At 35.6% G+C, this 23,468-nt stretch overlaps 1 protein-coding gene and 1 long non-coding RNA gene across 4 annotated transcripts in view; one reads left to right on the forward strand and one right to left on the reverse strand.

Annotated features, from left to right (window-relative positions):
• The window catches only part of LOC144972801 (choline O-acetyltransferase-like), a 241,606-nt gene that overhangs the window by 112,341 nt on the left and 105,797 nt on the right, over positions 1 to 23,468 (reverse strand). The gene's annotated exons all lie outside the window — the stretch shown is intronic.
• LOC144972805 (uncharacterized) overlaps positions 17,744 to 23,468 on the forward strand; it is a 35,872-nt gene continuing 30,147 nt past the window's right edge. The window contains exon 1 of the long non-coding RNA XR_013645432.1: positions 17,744 to 17,878. This is a non-coding gene — a long non-coding RNA (uncharacterized LOC144972805). The remainder of the gene's footprint in view (positions 17,879 to 23,468) is intronic.

The raw sequence follows: 23,468 nt of genomic DNA on the forward strand, positions 1-23,468 counted from the left end.
GTATTCGCTATTGTCAATTGTCAACCTTTTGTCCTGAGCAATATAACAGGCGCCTCGAATTTCGCAGTCAAATTCAATATGTATAAATGGTAAATTGTTTAAATATTTATGTCTACATGGTTTTTGCTAACCATTACATTTGGTAGATTTGGTAATTACTAATGGTAAATAAGGAGACTAGTAGCGAGAGGCAGAATAAAAAATACACATGTTGTAGAATTAAAGAAAATGATTGTACACGAATAAAACATCACAGTTTGGACTTTCAGAATGACCTCAGAGGAGTTGTATTACAAATTGATTAAGAAAAAAAGCAGTGACGATTTCCTTTATCTTATTTTTAGAAGCTTAAGAGAGCTAGACTTTTTCATGTCATTTAAGTGGTTAAGAAAAGGAAAACGTCATACAACGCCAAAAGAAAGACGTATACAATTATTTGAGCGAGATAAAAATGAAGTTGAAGTCACACGGGTCTTTGTTATTGTTTTTTTGCCATCCACGTTTATGAGTAATTCTCACTTAACTGTATTATCCAGACTATAAAGGTTAAAGGTTACTCATAGTTTTGTGTGTCGGTCCGTTATACTTCCGGATGGCAATGTCGTGAGCTTATTAGCCAAGCGCACACTATCTATTGCCAGAACCACTTATGAGTCAAAGAAGCTAGAATAATAACAGAAAATGTAAAGAGTAATAGTTAAAAGTAAATTTTCGTGGGAATCTACCATTTTTTTCTATCCTTACACCGTCCAAATTCTAATATAAAGAACGACACGGACGGACCCTCAACAAAATGTATATATTTAATTAGTTCCTAACAATTTGGAAAATATTACTATTAATTAAAAAGAGAAGTCTTTAGCCTGGACTCGAGTAAAACCAAGTATAATAAAGGGCGAGTGTTGGAAAATCAAAGCCAATAGAAATATAATAACCCCGAAAACACTTGATTGTCTTCTTAAAATATTTTCCATTTTCTGGCTAGACAATAAAACGATTAAAATATTATTGGAGATGTGACCAACGTGCACTTATTGGCAGGTCTGATAACCGAACGCAATTATGGACTTGATTGAACATCGATGTAATGGACAATAATTTGGTTTGGTTTGAGAGTATTTCCATTACAACAATGAACTCAAACCAATCTGGGTTATCAGACCTGCAAATATGTACACATCGGATTTGACAAATTTTAATGTGTAGCTTTTGACCTGTTAAAGAGGTTATGTACTATGTACCCTTTCAGCACTACGTTGAATGCAATATGAATACAGTATCCATTACATCCAGTTAAATGTGTAATAATGTTGCTCGTAGTAAAACATTGTATTTTCGGGATTATTATACTTCGACTAGCTCCTATTTCCCAACACTCACCCTCTATAATTTTATTTGAAAAGAAAGATAATCGAAGTCATTTAAGATGCAGTTTGTTGATGTCAAAGTAATTGAGTTTTCTTCTACTTACAGATTTTAAGTTTTCTTGCTGTAAGTAGAAGAAACGATTTATTGCACGACAGAAATAAACATTTTATCAATATGAGATCAACCCCTTGCTCTGCAGTAACTATTTATCAAATTTTTGTAAAAAGCTCATCCTTCTTCAACACAACAATATTTTTATTGAACTGTTTTTGCTTACGGAAACTATGGTCCCCTTTACTTTATTCGTCCAAATTCATTTAGATATAAAATAATACCTTCTATTTCTTTCGTTATAATGCATAATAAAGAGTAACTTCTATCGATAACAACATGACGGATGGATTGAATGCGGAAAAAATGGATTCAGGAAACAAATTTAAACAGTAATTTCGATACTATGTAATGATAATATGGTAAACATTATTGTAACGCCTCAAACGCAAAGCACTGTAGGCTGTGAATAGGAAGGAAGTTTAGATAGAAGTTTGTCATTGTCAGTTCAGTCTTTTCTTAAAATGGGCTGTCAACAGGAAATGGTTGGTCTAGGAAAGTGAGATAATTTTTATTATTTCATTGAATTGTTGATTGATTGATTGATTGATTCAATAATCAATAACTGTATTGTTCTTTCACGTGTTATTCGTAGGCATAGCTGAAGAGCATAATTCGTGATGAATTTTACTTGTCTCGCACATTCTGAGGCTAGTGTCCTATCACAATTTTAATGCTCGCTGATCAAGTTCAAGGTTTAAAATAGATAATGAGATAATAAAAAACAACGATTGTAAAGAAAATCAGATTTGCCATTAAAGGTTGACAATACAAGGGAAAAGTGTCAATCTGATCAAAATTACAAAAGCAAATCGGCTTTGGTTTCATGTTCTAATTATTAGGGACATATGATGACTCAAAAACACTTTAGATAAATAGAAATTTTAACTCATACAATAGATTGTAAAATCCTTCATTAGTAAGCTTCGTTACTAAGATCAACACTTTTATATTGATTATGATAGTATGTAAAACTTGTCGCTTACGATGATAAGTGAAAATATGCCTGTTAGAGCTTTGAATTAAAAAGAGAACGATAAGGAAGATGTATAAACCACTAATGACAGCTTACACGAATAAGTGTATATTATGATGGGTTGCTCTTTATCGACAGGCACATATTAGCAAGTCTGTGTGGGCTTGATCTAACATTGTTGTAATGGACAATATTTTGTGTTGGTTGTAGAATATTTCCATTACAACAATGAGTCCAATAAGTAGACATTGCCTTTATCAAAACAACTACTTTTACAATAATTTTTTTTCTTTGAAATGATGTTTTTAAAATATTAAGAAAAAATGTATTCTTCACTCTCATTTGTCTAAATTTTGAATGTTAAATATTTATTGTTTACATAAAGAGGAAACCCAAAATGTAAACCATCGTTTGTGTCAATAGTTATTGATACTTTTATATCTTTATTTCATTTCAACCGATTCGTTTTAACATTTTAAACTTCGTTCTTTACGATTTCTTTGTAATCCTTCCATCCCATCAAGACCAAATAGCGGGAGTTTATTTAGCATTGACAATAGCAATTAACTGATACTTTTGGCGGCTTTTGTAGCATTGAATTAACGATTTAAAAAATACATCGCCATTTTTGGAGTGCATCCTTGTCATCCTCAATGTATATTTCATCATCATCATCATCATCATTGCCTTTTTCACCCTGGGTCAGGGTATAGGCCACAGACAAACAGTTTCCATCCTTCTCTATCCCGAGCTAACTTTTTTATCTCATTCCAGGTCTTACCACTTCTCTGTATATTGGTCGCCCAAGCTAAAAAAATGATTTGTTTTGTCCGTCTGCGTTTCTGTAACGGTTTGAGTGTAACGGAAAGGGGTGTTAACACTTTGCCAACCCCCAACCTGGAGGACCAGGTGACTCAAAGATGGGGGAATCACACACCATTAGTCGCCTTTTACGACACGCTGGCTTGGCGTTGGGCTATTCTTGACCCTCTCAGTTGAGGGACCCCGGACACCACACGGGGAATGTATATTTCACTAAATATTTAATACATCAATCAACCCATCTGCTGGCGTAAGACAAATATTACACTAAACGAAGGGTTTGACCCGTTTCCATTTGCAAATGATTCGGACGCTCTACTGTTTGAACTATAACGTCATTAAATACTATAATCATAATTACCACACAAACCAACCAAGCACGAATGAGAGAGATGACGAGGTCTGTAATCATTTGGACGAAAGAATAGGAGACATTGGAAAATCATATCATAATTGACCAAGAATAATTGCTTCAAAAGAAATAATTATTTCCACAGACGACACGACACAGCCGTACACTAGCAAAACACATTTTGAAGGAAAATTGGCAAAAAAAAAAACCCTTTAATTTATATATGAATCGGTTAAGATAATCAATAATTTTCCAAAAAGTCTCAAACCTCAAAAGCAGTGTCAGATTATAAATTTTTTGACAAGTTGTGGATTTGAAGCAATGCACAAACAAAAGACTAGATATGCCAAGACTTTTCTGCCGTCATCTGGATTTAATGTAATGTATTAACGTTTAAACAGTTTTTTTATCATTGGCTGAAAAATGGGTTTTGAGCCCGAAATGTTCCATCGCCAGTTTTTTATTATTTCTTAAGCTGTTATATGTAATTTATTTTTAGAAATATAATATTTCTGGCCAAACTGATAAACTGTGCTTTGTCAATGCACGTCCTATCAGCCAAGCTGAGTCATTGTTCGAAATGGAAGGCAACCATAATGGTTTAATTGGATTCAATAGTCTTATGTCACGTCGCCCAGCAACGGGAGCAGCGTGGTTCGAAACAAAGAAAATTGGTACTTTATATTCTTCATGCTGGCTAAAACTTTTCATATGCCATGTGATCAGAATGTATAAAAGTCAAAACATGATCATATTTATAATGTTTTTCTCCTATGGATACACGATTATGCTCGTCGGAGATATATTTCATAAGGGCGTCCGCCATTGTTCCGAGAGTTTAGAGCCAGTTACTAAGTTACTATGCGTCATTACGAGGGAAGTGATGTCATGACTGTTGAAGCCAAGTGCCATTGGCAAGATCTTTGACAAAGATAATTACCCTGGTCATTTTACACTTGAACACACGTAAGATAAAAATATCAAAATCAATAATAATCAGCCGGTTTAAAAAAAATTAAAACGGTGCTTAGAAAAAAAAATAGCAGACGCAGAAATTACAGATATTTATTAATCCTATTTGTTATGCTGTTCTATCATGTTTCATGGGGGTCCTGACAGTTCTGTTGGTTGAGCACTCGCGTCACCCGCACAGGGACATTGGACGATCCCAGGTGAAGTGGATACTTTTTCTGAACTCCTGTGCACACAACAGTGATTAGGTAGCTGGGTTTGTAAAAATTAGGAAAAATTGCTGAAGTTTATTAATTTTATTGAGGGTATGGATCGAGATGCACACATTTGCAGGTCTGATAACCGAACGAAATTATGGACTGGATTTAAAATCGTTGTAATAGACCATATTTTGCGTTGGTTTGGGAGTATTTCCATGACAACAACGAAACCATGATAATTTGGGTTGTCAGACCGGAAACAAGAAGACCTTGGGATGAGGAAATATTCTTTGTGTGCAAAAAACAAACAAACAACAAAACAACTAAAATTTCATATTCCTGATAATTATAAACAATAAGTTCGCTTTTCGCCATGTGTTTCACCTCGACATGATACAAATTAGTTGCAGTGGGACACATATTATGTACAGAATGTAGTGTATACTACCAAGAAATGAAGTTAGTAGAAAAGTGCCCGTTGGGTCGTGGGTTCGGACCATCCCCCCCCCCCCCCAATCGCCGCGAAGTTTTTATTCTCTATTGTCTTCTAGCACTTTTCTAATCACTTCATTAATTGTTATTATCAACATAAATGCTCACTCCGCTCACTTTTCTGAATTAATATGTAGTGTATGGAGTGTAGAGATAAATTCTTCGCTTGCCATTGTCAATGTTAAACATTTTATTTACACCTAACATCTTGCAATTCCCGTCTATGTGTAATCACTGAGATATAAAATAAACTGTTAAGTGCTTATATCATGGTGTATATATATATATATATATATATATATATATATATATATATATATATATATATATATATATATATAGTACGATATATAATTATATAAATTCTTTTAAAGAGCATTCAATAATGTTTCAGAGTGTCTGTTTTATAACTCCCCTCCACTCCAATCCCCGTCCCGGGGGTTCCTTTCCAAAACAAACTGAACTATACCAAAGACCTTTGTCTTAAAGACTGGCTGCTATTGCACATAATTATTTATTCAATTAACAGAATTGTGTTATATTCTTTATGATGTCCACCAACGCATTTGATAACATTTTTTTGCTTCATTTCTATTCTTATTTCTAATTTTTTTAAATAGAAATTTTCTTCTTTAAAAAAAAATATTTTTCCTGTTTATGATACACTTTATTTTGCACTAAAGTTTTCATCACATATCGTGTGTTAAAACGGAAGCTTTCTCACACTTGGATGAGTTCGGGTCTTTATGGCGGCAAGATGCCTTAGGCTCAAAAAGACATACAATGCTGGAATCGAAGCTGCCGTTACTTTCGTATCTAATGAATCGTTAACAATAACCCCAATGTACCGGTATTATAAACAATGACTGTCATTATTTAGCACTTTCAAGAAATCTTTATCAGTTAACTAGCTGTATCCTTTTATTGACAGGTGGATGGTAAAATAAAGCAGGACAGCGATCGCAGCTTTGAAAGATTTTACTTCAATAGTGAATAATAATTGAAAATGTCTTCTTTGTCCTTTGTGAAGTGTCACATCCAAGGACCCAGCGAAATGGATTTTACTCCATCCTGATGTTAGATCTTTCCCTCCGTTTTACAAAGAGAGAAGTTACAACAACATGACGACTCGGGTTCTAATAGACCTCTCTTGGGAAAACACTTACACCTACTGTTATAATTATAGCCCGTTTGAAAATACAAGCAAATATTCCAACTGTGTATTTTAGTAAGGCAATGGTGTGTGTGTGTGTGTGTGTGTGTGTGTGTGTGTTACTGTATTGTAGTGGATATTTGCATAAAAATTTATATTTTGAAAGAGAAAATATATAATACGAATACTATTGTTATGTAATTTCTGATTCCATTGGTGTTTCGTCGTGTTTTTAGTTTTGTTGTCCTAAAAGCTACAACCCTAATTACAACCTATAGCAATGTCTGGGGTTATATTTATTGGATGAATTGATGTAAATAAATTACCGTAAAAGTAGAAAATATAATGAATAAATGTTCCACATTATATATCCAAATTTTATTCAAACAATATCAATTATACAAAAATATTTAGATGTGTATAACAACTGGAAAAATGAATGGTGCTACCAAAATAAGTTATGAAAAATAAGTTTTTAAGAATTTACAACATGATATGTTTATACCATCGACAAGGCGACTAGGACATGGTCTTTTCATCTCCCTGTTCACGATGCAAACACAACAATATCTTGTGCCTTTCCATTTGTTCCTGTGGGTCACCATAGTTGTAGATCGCTCGTTTCACACGAAACTGGACCAAGATCAATCCCGGGTGGTGCAGTCTAGATTTTATTTCTGACTCTCCTGTCCATAAAGCAGTGCTTGGGTAGCTGGGTCTGTTAGATCTGGTGTAAAGTACTTTGTGATAGACTAGGGTGGTATCAAAAGGATAGCAAGCCATTGCTATTGTCCTTTTCACTCTTAAGAAACCGAATAAACGCTGGCTCCATGAACCTACTGGCTATGAAGGATTTCATCCATTGGTTCCAATGTTTTTACACGTTGAAACATTGTTTAGATAAAGAGGAAACGCTTTAACTAGCTTAGCATTAATTCATTTTCATTTTTATTTGAATTAAAGATTTAGGTACCATATTTTGATAATTAAAGAATTAATTCTTCATTGTTTTATGTTCGTTTTTAGAGATTTAACAACCCTTGCTACTCTATCTGGGCATTTCAATGTCAGTGTAAAGTAAGTAAGGATTGATGATCAGCAATCTTAAAGCACCAAAGAAAGGTTAGATATAATATGGGACTAGTTTGAACGAGTCCCCTACGTTTAAATAGGTAGAAGGAATCAAAGTGATCTCCCCTGCCAACGACGGAAGTCAAGGATCCCAGTCCAGAAGACACGAATGTAAAAGTGCACACACGTATGTGCACTGTTTTAAAACCAGATACTCTTTGTCAATATTTTTGAGCTTGAAAGAGGTGAAGGTGAGAGAGACTGGACAAGTAGTCTCAATATCATACGATGGAATCGATTATCCTATCGGAGTATCAAATTTATGAAATACAATATTTGATATTATATTCATATCAAGAGTTCATCATCAATCATTACCCACGACTACGTTCGTGCATTATTATTCTCCTGAAAACATGAAATGGAATACAGGCATGGATCAATGCCATGAAAAGTCCCACTTCACTATGGCCACTTCATCATTGCTATGTGAGAAAGGAATTCATAAAAAGAACATGAACTTTTAAAAACATCCGGCGATAAAACAGAAGTGTTACCGATAAAGAGCCCCAATCAATCGTCGCATGTTCAAGTGGTCGTTTTCAATTCTATTTTTTTTCCAATAATATTTGATAAGGGATTAATGACCGACCCTCGATGGCTCTCCACCCCACAAGCTGATATCGCGTTGTTCTCAGAAAGTGCTATGTGAAAAAATAGCCTGCATCCTTCCCGTGTGTGTGTGTGTGTGTGTGTGTGTATGTGTGTGTGTGTGTTTGTTTGAGTGTCGTGTGTGTGCGTGTAAATATATATATATATATATATATATATATATATATATATATATATTGTGTGTGTATGTGTGTATGTGTGTGTGTATTACAATATTTCAAAATACTAATTGCGCATTCATTTGAAAGACAGCCTATAAAGGGCTTTCAGTGTACCTGTGTGGTCTAAAGGTATGGCACTCGGCTTCGGATCGGAAGGTTAAAGTTGAATGCCAGACTGGAATTGAAATGCTCAGAGACTTAGTTCATGATATGTGTAATGGTCGTAGATTTCTTTCACTACAGGAATCAAGAAAATGAGCGAAACTGTTGAAGGTACAAGTCGCTCTAGTGATGCTATGCGTTTAGTTGATAAACTCATACCATCTGCCAGTGAGATATAATGAACCAACACTCAAAACTATGTGTAACCTTAAACGTTTGTAATCTGATTAATTCAATTTAGTGAGAACTACCTAAATGTGGCTGGCAATAACAAAGAGTTGAGTGGCCTCATGATCGCTCTATCTATCTCTGGTTAGTGAAGAAGTTGGCAAGATTTTAATTTGAACTCTGGGTGGGGTATCTCGACGTCCCTTGATGGACAGGAGGAGGTCACTAGCTTTGCCTTCTATCCCCCGCTATCTGTTTTCTGAGTTGCTCGCTGTCTTTGTCTTAGAATGGGATTACTTGGTTTTGTCCTCTGGTCCCTACTGGAGTCCTTGGCTGAGAGGGAAACAGTCAAATGTACGGTGTTAGTTTTGGGAGATGATATTTGTAAATCATCTCTCTGCCATACAATGATAGTAATTTTTGTTTTGTTTTGAACAAATCTTGTAAACATTAGAGTGTGTTCCTCTTAATGAGACCATGTGCTGGTGTCTGGAGGAGACTTTACTGTGATTTCAACCTAAGTGCATTGGTGATATACTCTTGGAATATACATCTGTTCGCTATTTGAACCATTTTCCCATATTTCTTACTTTTTCTGGATGCTTTTACTTGTAATTTTAGAATGTTTTGGCTATTTCTTCATTTTTACTAGCGCGGATATGACCTTCATGTGTTCAAAGCGCTGTAAAATGCTTTAAAACATTTCATTTTAAATTTTAAATCGGATTAGTCGCCAAACAGTTAAGTTAATGGACCACAAATTAAAATTTGATTTTGAAATAATGTTTCCACTTATGTTCTCATTCAATCTGAAGGTGAAGTTCCTCGCCACGCCATTTATTTCTAAACAAAAGAGGTTAAAGTGAAATGAACCAGTGTCAGAGGAAGTGTGTTGCTTCTAATTTAAGAACGCAATTATCCGAGCCGATTAGAGATTGGCCACTCCCGATAGGTACAAGTATAATATGAGTGGGTCTCAAGCAGCGTTGCCAAGAACGGCATGGAATTGACTAATTATTGGTGAGTGTCTTCAATTTCGCCAGTTATTTTATCAGTTGTGAACCGAAAAACAAATGATAGGGTGGATATCGAAGTATAAAATACAATAAAAGATTAACATTTTTAAATGTTTTTAAGGACCAAATTAAATGCGACTTGTAAAAAGACAAGGATAAATAATACAATAAATGAAATGACATTTCGGGGAAAACCAAATTTTATTATCATTGTTCGTTTAAAGCAAGCACTGCAAGCAACCTACGTTATCAAAAGATCGATTTTACTCGTGACTGAAAGGTTGAACAATAGATGTAATTAATCAAAGCCTATTGAACCAGGCTATGCGTTTAAGTAAAATACGGCTCCCCAGATGAAACGTATCATTACACAAAACTAGGTGTAACCTTAAACGTTTGTAGTCTGATTGTTTATATATATATATATATATATATATATATATATATATATATATATATATATATATATATATATATCACTACAAAACACATATCGCTCTCAATGCTTACATTCTATTATTTACAACTCAACGATCCAAGTGGTACCGAATATGATCGGAGGTACATGGTAGGCTGTCTCCGATATGAATTACAACACACAATGATCAACCGATATAGTAGTCTAGCAGTCGGTATCGACAACATTTTAAGTGAGATGAAAAGGTCCGTTACGTCAAACTGGCCAAAAGTATATATACAGGTTTTTGAAATATTTGATAAATCTTAATTTCGATGAACTAACAGAAGATTGTCTTGAAACAACATCATAAAAATATCGATATTACTCGATGCCAAGTTGTAGTCGAATGTCTGAATCTTTTCTATCATAAACCGGTCGTAATTAAGCCGAAAATAAAAGGAGTGTGTTTGTAGATAATGTTGCTTTTTTTTTTTTGAACGTTAAAATTTAATATTGTCTGTCCTAAACACACTCCTCTACATACAGAAGTGTCTTGGAAAATAGAGTTACCATCTATTCAGTGATTTCAAAGTCGCAATACGTCGAATATTTAATTCAGAAAAGCGAGTGGAGCAGGCACTTATGTTGGTAACAACAAGATATGAAGTGAGTAGAAAAGTGCCAGAAGACAATAGAGAATAAAAAATTTTTTTCGCGGCGGTGGTGGGGTTTGAACCTGCGACCTTATTGGTACGACAACTCCGCCTGGCAGGTGAGAGCGTGGCTCTACCGTGTGAGCTATCCACGAACACAAAAATATTCGTTTCAAACCCAAAGTCATTTCTAGATCCCTCTCTCACCCACTTCTTGAGATCGCCGATTCGTTCACCACCATCGCGAAGTAATTTTGACCAGCAGTTAAGCTTAATAGCCAATATTCTCATCACAAACATATAACATAGAAACGATTGAGACATTGAGTATGCTCCGGTGTATGGGGTGAATTTTTAATTCAGAAAAGCGAGTGGAGCAGGCACTTATGTTGGTAACAACAAGATATGAAGTGAGTAGAAAAGTGCCAGAAGACAATAGAGAATAAAAAAATTTTTTCGCGGCGGTGGTGGGGTTTGAACCTGCGACCTTATTGGTACGACAACTCCGCCTGGCAGGTGAGAGCGTGGCTCTACCGTGTGAGCTATCCACGAACACAAAAATATTCGTTTCAAACCCAAAGTCATTTCTAGATCCCTCTCTCACCCACTTCTTGAGATCGCCGATTCGTTCACCACCATCGCGAAGTAATTTTGACCAGCAGTTAAGCTTAATAGCCAATATTCTCATCACAAACATATAACATAGAAACGATTGAGACATTGAGTATGCTCCGGTGTATGGGGTGAATTTTTAATTCAGAAAAGCGAGTGGAGCAGGCACTTATGTTGGTAACAACAAGATATGAAGTGAGTAGAAAAGTGCCAGAAGACAATAGAGAATAAAAAAAAAAATTTTCGCGGCGGTGGTGGGGTGTGAACCTGCGACCTTATTGGTACGACAACTCCGCCTGGCAGGTAGAGCCACGGTAGAGCCACGCTCTCACCTGCCAGGCGGAGTTGTCGTACCAATAAGGTCGCAGGTTCAAACCCCACCACCGCCGCGAAAAAAAATTTTTATTCTCTATTGTCTTCTGGCACTTTTCTACTCACTTCATATCTTGTTATTACCAACATAAGTGCCTGCTCCACTCGCTTTTCTGAATTAAAAATTCACCCCATACACCGGAGCATACTCAATGTCTCAATCGTTTCTATGTTATATGTTTGTGATGAGAATATTGGCTATTAAGCTTAACTGCTGGTCAAAATTACTTCGCGATGGTGGTGAACGAATCGGCGATCTCAAGAAGTGGGTGAGAGAGGGATCTAGAAATGACTTTGGGTTTGAAACGAATATTTTTGTGTTCGTGGATAGCTCACACGGTAGAGCCACGCTCTCACCTGCCAGGCGGAGTTGTCGTACCAATAAGGTCGCAGGTTCAAACCCCACCACCGCCGCGAAAAAAATTTTTTATTCTCTATTGTCTTCTGGCACTTTTCTACTCACTTCATATCTTGTTGTTACCAACATAAGTGCCTGCTCCACTCGCTTTTCTGAATTAAAAATTCACCCCATACACCGGAGCATACTCAATGTCTCAATCGTTTCTATGTTATATGTTTGTGATGAGAATATTGGCTATTAAGCTTAACTGCTGGTCAAAATTACTTCGCGATGGTGGTGAACGAATCGGCGATCTCAAGAAGTGGGTGAGAGAGGGATCTAGAAATGACTTTGGGTTTGAAACGAATATTTTTGTGTTCGTGGATAGCTCACACGGTAGAGCCACGCTCTCACCTGCCAGGCGGAGTTGTCGTACCAATAAGGTCGCAGGTTCAAACCCCACCACCGCCGCGAAAAATTTTTTTTATTCTCTATTGTCTTCTGGCACTTTTCTACTCACTTCATATCTTGTTAATACGTCGAATACTATTGTATTAGATTTCAAAAACTAAACATTTACACAAATCGACAAAATAACTCATAGTCTTTAACAAAATTGTGACACATAATCATTATTATTATTATTATTATTATTATTATTATTATTATTATTATTATTATTATTATTATTATAATTATTATTATTATTATTGTTGCTGTTGTTGTTGTTATGTAGAAACCTCCTGTTTGAAGACCGACCTGCATTTCAATAGAAATTAGTAACAACTGATAAAGGAAATTGATGAAGGATTGTTGAACGAATCAAATGATGAGTTTTGATGCTTAAGGATGTTATTGAGCACAAAGTGATGGTAAACTATGAAAAGTATCAGGATTGTCTCAGGTGGTAAGCGATTCCAAATTGTTATGAGATGTTGGGTCGAACTGTAATAAAACATTTTTTAAAAACTTGGACAATTTTTCTTATGTACCCATTTCTACATTCTCAAAAAAAAAATGTTTTTTTTCTTACAAACAGCATATAATCATATTGCTCCATATGTAGAAAAATTAAGATAACCATCAACTTGTCAAATATGCTTAACTTGAGATTTCTAAGAAGTTTTACAGAAATGTCAGCTCCACGAAAATAGCTTCCAAAATGGCGGAGAGGGGGGGGGGGGTGGGATCATAATCACATAGAGTCATTGAACACCATCGATGTTATACTATAATCACAGCAATTGGACATAAACAAATATAATCACAGCAATTGGACATAAACAAATCGGACAACTTTACTGATATTGATCACTTCAATATTCCCAAACGCTTTGCTCTTGTAAAATAGTAAACAGACTATTATTATTACAGTAAGATTTACGGCGGAATCTGCATATCGTCAACACTCTTAACCAGTTAACTGCCGTACTCTGAAAAAACATGTATTTAAAATTTGGCCAGAAAACTCGCCCTTCAAATATGATCGATCTAAATGATCTTCATATTGGAAAAAAACACCTCTCAAACCTGGGACTGTTCAGTACTTTATCTAAATGAGTTCCACTGATAATGGATAAAGTCAACCTTGCTTTAAGTCAAACAATAATTTCTATTGACTTTAACACTTAAATTGCCGTAAGTGGATTCCTGGGAAGTAAAACAGATTCTACAATTATACATTCAACATAGAAAGGCATACCTATGATATTACATTGTTTTCTTATTAACTTCCACATTGAGCAATCTTTGTCGTAAAGAAATATCATTATCACCATTATCTTGACAAAATACGAGGGTGGGCTGAAAAATTTTTCAATTTCCATAATAACTCGCTCATTTTTTGGAATATTTCGTAAAACAATACATCAAAAGAAACTTTGCAATCTCAGCTACAGATTGCTTACTGTACTTTTCTACATAGACACTGTCATAACCAACACAGAGCTGCCAACACCGCACCATTTGACGTACCCCATCGGTAAATAAAATGACGCCCTTTTCTTCTACACCAAGATCGGACAGAAGCCTTCATATCTTTATCGCTTTCATAGCGGTGTCCTTTGAGATACTCCTTTGGAAGAAAAAGTCGGAAGGTGTTAGGTCGGCGGGACTGTAGGTTTGATGCGGCAAGGTGAAGAAATCCATTTTCCCCAGTGCGGGTTGAGTCTGTTGACTCATGTGGGGTCGAGCGTTATCGTCTTGCAATATCGCATTTTTATGGCTCGCACTCTATTCTGTCGTCGGGCTCTCAGTTTTTCCAGAGTGGCAACATATTGATTGATATTCACTATTTTGTCCTATTCCAAAAGATCAATATGAACTACGCATTCAAAGTCCCAGAAAATCGTGAGCAGCTCTTTTCTAATGGACGCCCCAACTTTGAACATTATTCGGACAAGGAGAGTTCTTGTGTCGGTATTCCATTGTCTGGCGTTTGCTTTCTGGGCCAAAATGGTGGACTCATGACTCGTCTCCAGTGACTATTTGCAGAATAAATGCATCACCTTCGTCTTCATATTTATACCTTCATACCCAGTTTGGAGAAAATTGTTTTTGTTGCTCTTTCATGTCACTTGTCAACATTCGTAAGACCCACCTGGCAGCTCGGTTCCTCTCCAAACGAGTTTGATCTCGAAGGTTTATTTCGATCGGGTGTCCTCTGTCCACGAATCTTACCTCTCGCAAAGCGGTGCTATAATCAACACAATCGTCACCATAAACACGTTTCATTCTGGTATGGATTTCAATGGGTGAATATCCTTCAACATTCAGAAATTAAATATCAACACGCTGCTTGAATCGAATATCTTTTGGTGCAGCCATTTTCATTTTTTTTTTGACCGAGGTTATTGACCACGTAATGGAACAAAAGCAATTACGTTATGCAGATATGTTATACAGCTTAGAAATTTTGATACATCAAAGCCAATTAGTTTGAAAGTATTTATATCAAATCTTAAGATACCAAATTGAATGTATTTTAAATTAAAAGGGAAATTGCAAAACTTTCCAGCCCACCCTCGGTGCCCACCAGCAGCCTGAGCAACTGCAAGATGTATGTTACGTTAACACTATCAACAGATAGAATGAAATTGACGTCATTCGGGTCTTTGTTATTGCTTTTTGCCATCCACATTTATGAGTAATTCTCTCTTAACTGTATTAACCAGACAATAAACGTTCAAGGTTATACACAGTTTTGTGTGTTGGTTTGTTGTACTTCTGGATGGCAATGTTGTGAGATTCTTAGCCAAGCGCATACTATCTATATCATTCTGTCTCAAAATGCCAAAGGCTCTATTTTCAAAGAGTCTTCCAGTTTGGGAGTATTGATCACAATGGTTTGACACAGTGGAGGCGATACTTGAAATGAAATATCTTACGGGGAAATGCATTTTAACTTGCATGTTCCGAAATAATTATGAAACGTGTTGAGGTTCGGAGGGCCTATAACTTTGGCTCGTCGGCATGTATATCAAGAAAGCTATGGCTAAGACAAGTATGATCGTAATCAAATCGAGTCATTGAACGTAATGGTAATCATTGTTATCCGTGTTTGGGTTGTCATCAAATTTTCAACTTTTCTCGGCAAATCTGCTGTAGAAATACACGAGACTTTTGTAATGCTTTGGAGCACACTGTTCCTTCAATTCGAATTGTTAGAAGGTGGGTCGGGGAAGTTGAATATGGGAGTTCTGACATGCAGGATGAGGAACACAATGTGAGACCTCCTGTTGTCACTTGTGGAGATACTGTTGTGAGAACGAAAGCTTGTGTAGAAGAAGATTTTTTTTAAACTTGTAGAAGGATACGTGAACTAGTCCGTTGCAACCGTTTACAGAAAGGCGATCGCAAAGTGGGTGCCTCATTTATTGACAGAAGAGCAAAAACAAATCAAGAAGGTGAAAGAATTGCAGGGAGGTCAACGATTTGAAGACGAGAAACAGATTCAAGCGACAATGAGGAATGCAATCATGACATTGGACAAACAGCCACTGGTCACAATGTTGACCATTGGGTACCCAGAATGCAGTAGTTTGGGGAACTTAGCGGTTCTTATGTTGAATAGGTAATTAAATACAGTTTCATTTGATGCCAGATAAAGGTTATTCGTATTATTATTTGAGTACAGCGCGACAGGGAAACATAATTTGAAACATAGCTCGTATGTCTCTGTTTTGTAATCTAGCCATGGTGAGCGTGATCAGTAACGGGTAGGATGACAATATCAATTATCCTGAAACGATGCCTCAATGTCTTGTTCTTGGACAAAGTATTTTACACATTTACCCAACTCGACTCAGATGTGAAAGAGTACCTAGTTGTATGCTGTGACGTGTATGATAAGAATGACAATAACGATATGAAACCCTAAAGGCGACTTGTACTGTAGAGAAAATAAATCTGAATCTATATTATGGCGAAAAAGCTGAAGGATTTAAAGCAATGAGCATTATGAATCCGTGGCAAGTTGAGGGTCATTTAATCTTCGATAGATCGATATGAGATGTTTTTGACCGTATTATAATGACATAAGACGTAATATAGTATAAGGTAAACTGTATGAGCTGAGGTAGCAGTTACATTGTTAGTTCTAATATGACAACCACCCACAGCAGTAATTTGTGCTGTGATTACTGGTCAGTCTTCGTCTTTGTCTTGATAAGAAATATCCCCATACCCCAAGAATTAATTAGAAGGTCGTGTGGCTTTATGTAAGTAAAGATCCTTTTCCAAGGACTCAACTATACGCCGTTCAGAGCGGGATTCGAAGCCTGGACTTTCTGGTCCGAATGCAAGTTTCTCTTGGATATTTATATCGACGGTATTATTCTGACCAATTCAGTCGTTTTATTTGAAGAAAAAGAACAAAAAGACGATAAAAAAGTACACTTTTTTTTTCATTTTGGCCAGACAACCTTAACTAGTCTGTGTGTTTATATCTATAAAATCGAATAATAAACAACAATCAACATTACAGCTTCAAAAAAGAACAAAATACCAAACACAGAACATTTCCGACTAAAACTCTTCTTCAGCCAACGACCAAAAAACTATTACATTACTTTAAAACTAGAGAGAAACGGCGGAGAAATGTTTCGCACGATCTTTCTCTGAGTGACAAGATCTTATTAGTAGCAGCTTAGTGTATAAATATAAATAACGAGCAACTCTTTGTCCAAAGAATAATTATTCAAACCTGACATTTCTTTGAAGTCTATCATGTCAAGATGTCAAGCTGAGGATAGTTTTACTCGATCGATAGGTGAATATAAGTTTTGGAGTCAAAATTGAAAATAATACAATGGCAGCATCTAATTTCCATTGTATTGTTTTGAGCGAATGTCAAAAACAAAAAACTAAATTAATATCTGCTGGTCGTCAATAAAGACCATCCTTCCTCTCTCATTTACGTCCCGTAATCCCAAGAATCTGCCTATACAATATCCTGCAACTAAAAGAGTTATGCCACCTTATGATTGAATACGTACAATTACAGACTTCCAAGGACTGTGGAATTAGAGAATGATGCACTTTTCTGCACCATTAGGATTCTCGGAAGTTGCAAATAAAAATAAACAAATGATCCTTGCTATCTTTAATCATTATTTAATATTTTTTGACATCGCATCATTTGTAGACAAAATGTTACCCTGTTGCAAGGTATGATCCACTACCTCTGCATACTATACTATGGAGTTGTGGTTCCAATAATTCCCACGTTTAAAATGAATTAAAAGAGCGCACAGATTCACAAATTATGTACCTCCATCAAATTGATCGCCCAAATATAGACAACCAGTGAGTGAATTTTAATATGAAATCTGGAATGCAAATTATGTCCAATTTTTTAACTGTACTGTCCTTGAGAGTTGGTCCCAGAAAATTATTATTATTATTATAATTATTATCATCATCATCATCATCATCATCATCATCATCATCATCATCATCATTTGAATTATTATCAGTAGTAGTAGTGGTAGTAGTAGTAGTAGTAGTAGTAGTAGTAGTAGTAGTAGTAGTAGTAGTAGTAGTAGTAGTAATAGTAGTAGTACGAGTCGTAGTTGTAGTAGTAATAGTATTATTATTATTATTATCATCATCATCATCATCATTATCAATATTATCATTAGTAGTTGTAGTAGTAGTAGTAGTAGTAGTAGTAGTAGTAGTAGTAGTAGTAGTAGTAGTAGTAGTAGTAGTAGTAGTAGTAGTAGCAGCAGCAGCAGTAGTAGTAGTAGTAGTAGTAGTAGTAGTAGTAGTAGTAGTAGTAGTAGTAATAGTAGTAGTAGTACGAGTCGTAGTTGTAGTAGTAATAGTATTATTATTATTATTATCATCATCATCATCATCATTATCAATATTATCATTAGTAGTTGTAGTAGTAGTAGTAGTAGTAGTAGTAGTAGTAGTAGTAGTAGTAGCAGCAGCAGCAGCAGCAGTAGTAGTAGTAGTAGTAGTAGTAGTAGTAGTAGTAGTAGTAGTAGTAGTAGTAGTAGTGGTAGTAGTAGTAGTAGTAGTAGTAGTAGTAGTAGTAGTAGTAGTAGTAGGAGGAGGAGGAGGAGGAGGAGGAGGAGGAGATTGTGGTGATGGTTGTGTGGTAGATGTAGTTGTAATTTCAGAATCAGAGGAAGAAGTATAGTTGTAGTTGTAGTAATAGCTACCATCATCTTCAACAATATTTTCATAATCATCATCATCATCATCATCATCATCATCATTGTCATTGTCATCATCAACACGATAAAATCTTCATATCGTCATCATCATCATCTTCATCTTCATCGCCATCATCATCATCATAATCGTCATCATCATCATCATCATCGTCGTCGTCATCATCATCATCATCATCATCATCATTGTGCCAGACAACTGTAAGATAAGTCAGGAGTCAGGCTTCAAGAAGCCGTTTTATTATGCTCGCCCAAATAACAGTATTACAATTTCATAAATTGCATTGTATTGATAACAGTGTGGGATTATAAATGTATCCATCTCAACGCCCTTTTGGCGAAGCAAGAACACAGAGAAAATATGCGGAATGTAGATGATAGAAAATATCAAATTATAAAATCGATATATAATGAAAAAACCTTTATATTTAATCCACTCGAGAAAATAAGAATAATTATCATCTATAACAAAACGAATGTGAGAAACTATACTTTATAATATTAAGGCAAGCTTATAATTGGTGTCATAATTGATACCTTGTGCAATCGTTTTCGATCGAATTTCTTGCTACTTTAGTCACGCTTTGTTTTTCTTCTTGTAAATAACAAAGATAATATAGTAAAATAAGCTTGTTATTTTCCAAACACAGGCCGTGTTAAACATGTGTTATCATTATTGTTAGTAGCAAAAGTATTGATGTTGTAATCGCTACTGCTCCTGCCGCTATTGCAACTGCTGTAGCTACAAGTTGTAATAGTAGCAGCAGAACGTTTTACATTACTGGTTGATGTTGCGGTATTGGTAGTAGTTATAGTGGTAGTGGTGGTAGTAGTAGTAGTAGTAGTAGTAGTAGTAGTAGTAGTAGTAGTAGTAGTAGTAGTAGTTGTTGTTGTTGTTGCTGTTGATGTAGTAATAGCAGAAGTAGTAGTAATAGTAGTAGTAGTAGTAGTAGTAGTAGTAGTAGTAGTAGTAGTAGTAGTAGTAGTAGTAATAGTAGTAGTAGTAGTAGTAGTAGTAGTAGTAGTAGTAGTAGTAGTAGTAGTAGTAGTAGTTGCTGTTGTTGTTGTTGTTGTTGTTGTTGTTGTTGTTGCTGTTGTTGTTTTAGCAGGAGTGTAAATAGCTAACGTTGTAGTTGTTTTAGTAGTAATAGTAGTGGTAATGGTAGCATAAATAATTATAACTTAAAGTTAAGTTAATATTTTAATTATATTATATTAAATGGATGGTTCGCGTTGTACTAAGCATTAACCAAACAGAAAATTACCTGCCATTTAGCCAGTTCGGTCCCCTTCACTATTAATTTCCAGGACTGGCAAGCATTCATTAATTCTATAGCTACTTGTAATACACACCAAAAAGACAAACTGGTCATTCCCATCATAAGTGAGTATCTTTCACATTTTTCTAACACATTTTCTTGACATATTTACAATTTCTATATCATTAAGTCGGCTTCATTAATGAAAAGAGTAATATTTCTATGAGTTAATCGCTATGAATACAATAAGCAAATGACAATATTTGCTCTTTATGAATTTCTGACAACCTACCTCACACCCTCATCAACGAATTTCTTAGGCACCAAGAAAGCAAATAATAAATTCCACACCGAATATTAGTTTATCATTCAACACCCGTATTTACTGTTTTAAATTTCATCGATATTCTAGATAATATATATTGAATTTGTGTTGAAATTTAATATATTATCATTATTATATCGAACTTATTTGACCCCCTTCGATTTTCAATAATCTTTAATTGCAGGGGTTCTTTTTAATACTCTGCTTGGATATGAATAGAGAAAAAAAATCTTAAGCCCTTTTCTCACAATAATAATTCCATGGTATTTTTGACAGAAAAATTATCGGATGACACTGGATCTATTATGAGTAATTTCCGTGTGGTATGGGTGAGACACAGCTTCCCAATCATACTCTAGGGAATGAGATTAGCGGAAGAGTAGCGTCCCTTGATTGGACGTCACCCATAGTCTGTGACGTCACTGGCGGAAAAGTTATTAGAGAGAGAACGTCATGTTGGTTGTGCGCATGCGTCTCTCGTCCTCGCGAATAACTTTTCCGCCGATGACGTCACAGACTATTGGTGACGTCCAATCAAGGGACGCTACTCTTCCACTAATCTCATTCCCTTAGGAAAGGAGAGAGAGGGAAGTCACTGTCATTTACGCGCCAGGCACTCTACTGTTTAGACCATCAGAAAATAAAGAGTAATAATGACAATTTTCTTTCTATTACGTGACCACTGTCTCAAAGCGGTATAATGTCGGAATGAATTATGTGCTGGAAATTGAATGTGTAGCCATAGATATGAAACATGGGTTTGAATTTGAGCTTTTATAAATTTGAGCTTTACTAAACGTGCTCAAAGCGCTTTGCAATGGATCCCTGACCAACACAACACGTAACATAAAGAACGAGACCTGACGCCTATAAGGCTATAATACAATTTTTTTCCGACAGACAACGCTGTTAACGGCCAGGTACTCATTTTACACATGAGTACGGTGAGAGAATGTGAGTAAAGAGCCTTTTCCAAGGACTCAACTATGCACCGAGCGAGGCTCGATCCCAGGACCTTCCGATCCGAAAGCGAGTGCCATACCACAAGACCACATAACCCCCAAAAGGTTTAATATCACTTCGCTATAATGGAGAGTAAATTCTATTACTTGCATTGCACAAAACTTGAAGTACATTATTTATCATCATTTTATTTCTGATTTCACTTTTTTTTTTAGTCCAATCCATCCCGACATATTAACGTTTAGTGACTATGAGTCATATATATAAAAGGTTCAACTACAATCATATAATAGATATATGGATATTGTATCCAGAGATAGTTTTATAAGTCGTTCAGAAACAAAGAGATGTGCCGAGGGTGAGGTGCATTAGTCATTTTTTAAAAACGAAAAGACGTGGTGAGAGGTCGTTGTTTAGTTGTTCTAGAAAACTAATTATGGTTGTGTGAAGGGTAGATTTATAAGTCATTTTAAAAATTTGATATTCTCTCAATATGTGATTATCAATTGAAATAAATAGAATAGAAGCTTCCATTTAATTCACAAATGATTTTGAAGTTTCGGATTTCCCCTTTGTCAACAAAACACCATGATTAAAACTCTATAAAGATGAATGTGTATTACTCAACGTGTTTAGTTGACAAAGGGGAAACCAGAAAAGACCATATCTTTTGTCGTTGCAAATTACATTGAAATGTCTATTCTGTTTATTTTGTTTTTATATTGTTCTTTTGTGTGGGTGGTTGTTTTGTTTGGATGGAGTGTTTTGTGTGTATCTTGTTTTGGATTTTTTTTCCATTGTTATTAACTTCTTTAGGCATCAGACAGCAGCATTTCAATATTTCCATTACTCAATATCTCAATTCACTCTTCAAAGCAGCTTTATGTCAGAAATCTACCTGCGGCAATTTGTTTTTCAAAAGAAGATAAAATATCGCAGTTTTATAGAACAGTAAAGTTGGTGCAATAAAATAAACAACATCACGTGACCGGATATTTGACATTAAACGTGACCCAGATTTTTTTATAAATGACCCGAACTATGCTGCAATTGACCTTTAGTAATGTCATGCGCATCCAACCAACTTTTTGTTTACATGTTGCTAAGGCAGAAAACTGAAGTTGGCGCGAATAAATTCAAGCTGTTTACTCCGAGTCTGAGATAGCTAGGGAGGCCACGATCATATTTTTTATCGCCAAAATACCCCTTCTTTTATTTTATAGGAAAACCATAATCATGGTTCCCCCTCCTCCCGTAAACAAAACCATATCTATGTCCAGGGAAACGAAGATGGTTGCTTGTCTTTGGTTAAGGCGGACCATACTTTTTTTTTTTACAGCGTATCAAATGATCAAAGTCAAAGCATACGGTCAATGTAATGAAGAGAGTAAATTCGAATCTATCTCCTATCTCTTCGCTCAGATGACCCTTTTGACAGAAGACAACTACTACTTCTACACTATAACTATAACTGCACTACCACTACTGTATTATAACCACTGATGCCACAAAACTATAGACTTTTATACTATCTACTAGAACTAATGGACCGTATGGCTTAGCGGTACGGTTTTCGTCTTGTCACAAAAGTCGAGCAATGCCAATGCTAAGTGTGATCAGTAATAGGATGGTGACTAATCGTGAAAAATTATACACACATTACCCCACTCGATTGAATGAGTATCTGGCTACAGAAATGGCGGTTAGTGTAGTGACAGTTTAAGTACACAAGGGTCGCCTAACAGGCTGTATGACAAAGAAATATGGTTCCACACGGCTTGTTGAAGTGGGGGGATAAATATGAAACATTTTGAAGCGCATTGCTCACGGCTATCTGTAGAAATGCGCTGTATAAATATTCATATTTATGTACTTGGTCCAACGGATACTATTACTATTTCTACTACAAGACCTCTACTACTACTACTATTACTACTAATAATAATAACAATATAATAATAATAACAATATAATAATAATAACAATAACAATTATTATTGTTGTCAGTATCACCGTTTATTAATGATTTAAAAAAGTGTTAAAGATACTTGCAAGATGTTGGTGTTGTGTGTGTTGTAGTAATCCAGCGACGCAACTCTGTACTGTCTACAACTACAAGAGACGCACAAGACCGTGGCACTAAACATCCCTGGCATGCATTTAGT

This window comes from Berghia stephanieae, chromosome 5 (assembly GCF_034508935.2).
Source record: "Berghia stephanieae isolate SIO BIC M18660-M18661 chromosome 5, UCSD_Bste_1.3, whole genome shotgun sequence".
NCBI classification, from domain to species: domain Eukaryota; kingdom Metazoa; phylum Mollusca; class Gastropoda; order Nudibranchia; family Aeolidiidae; genus Berghia; species Berghia stephanieae.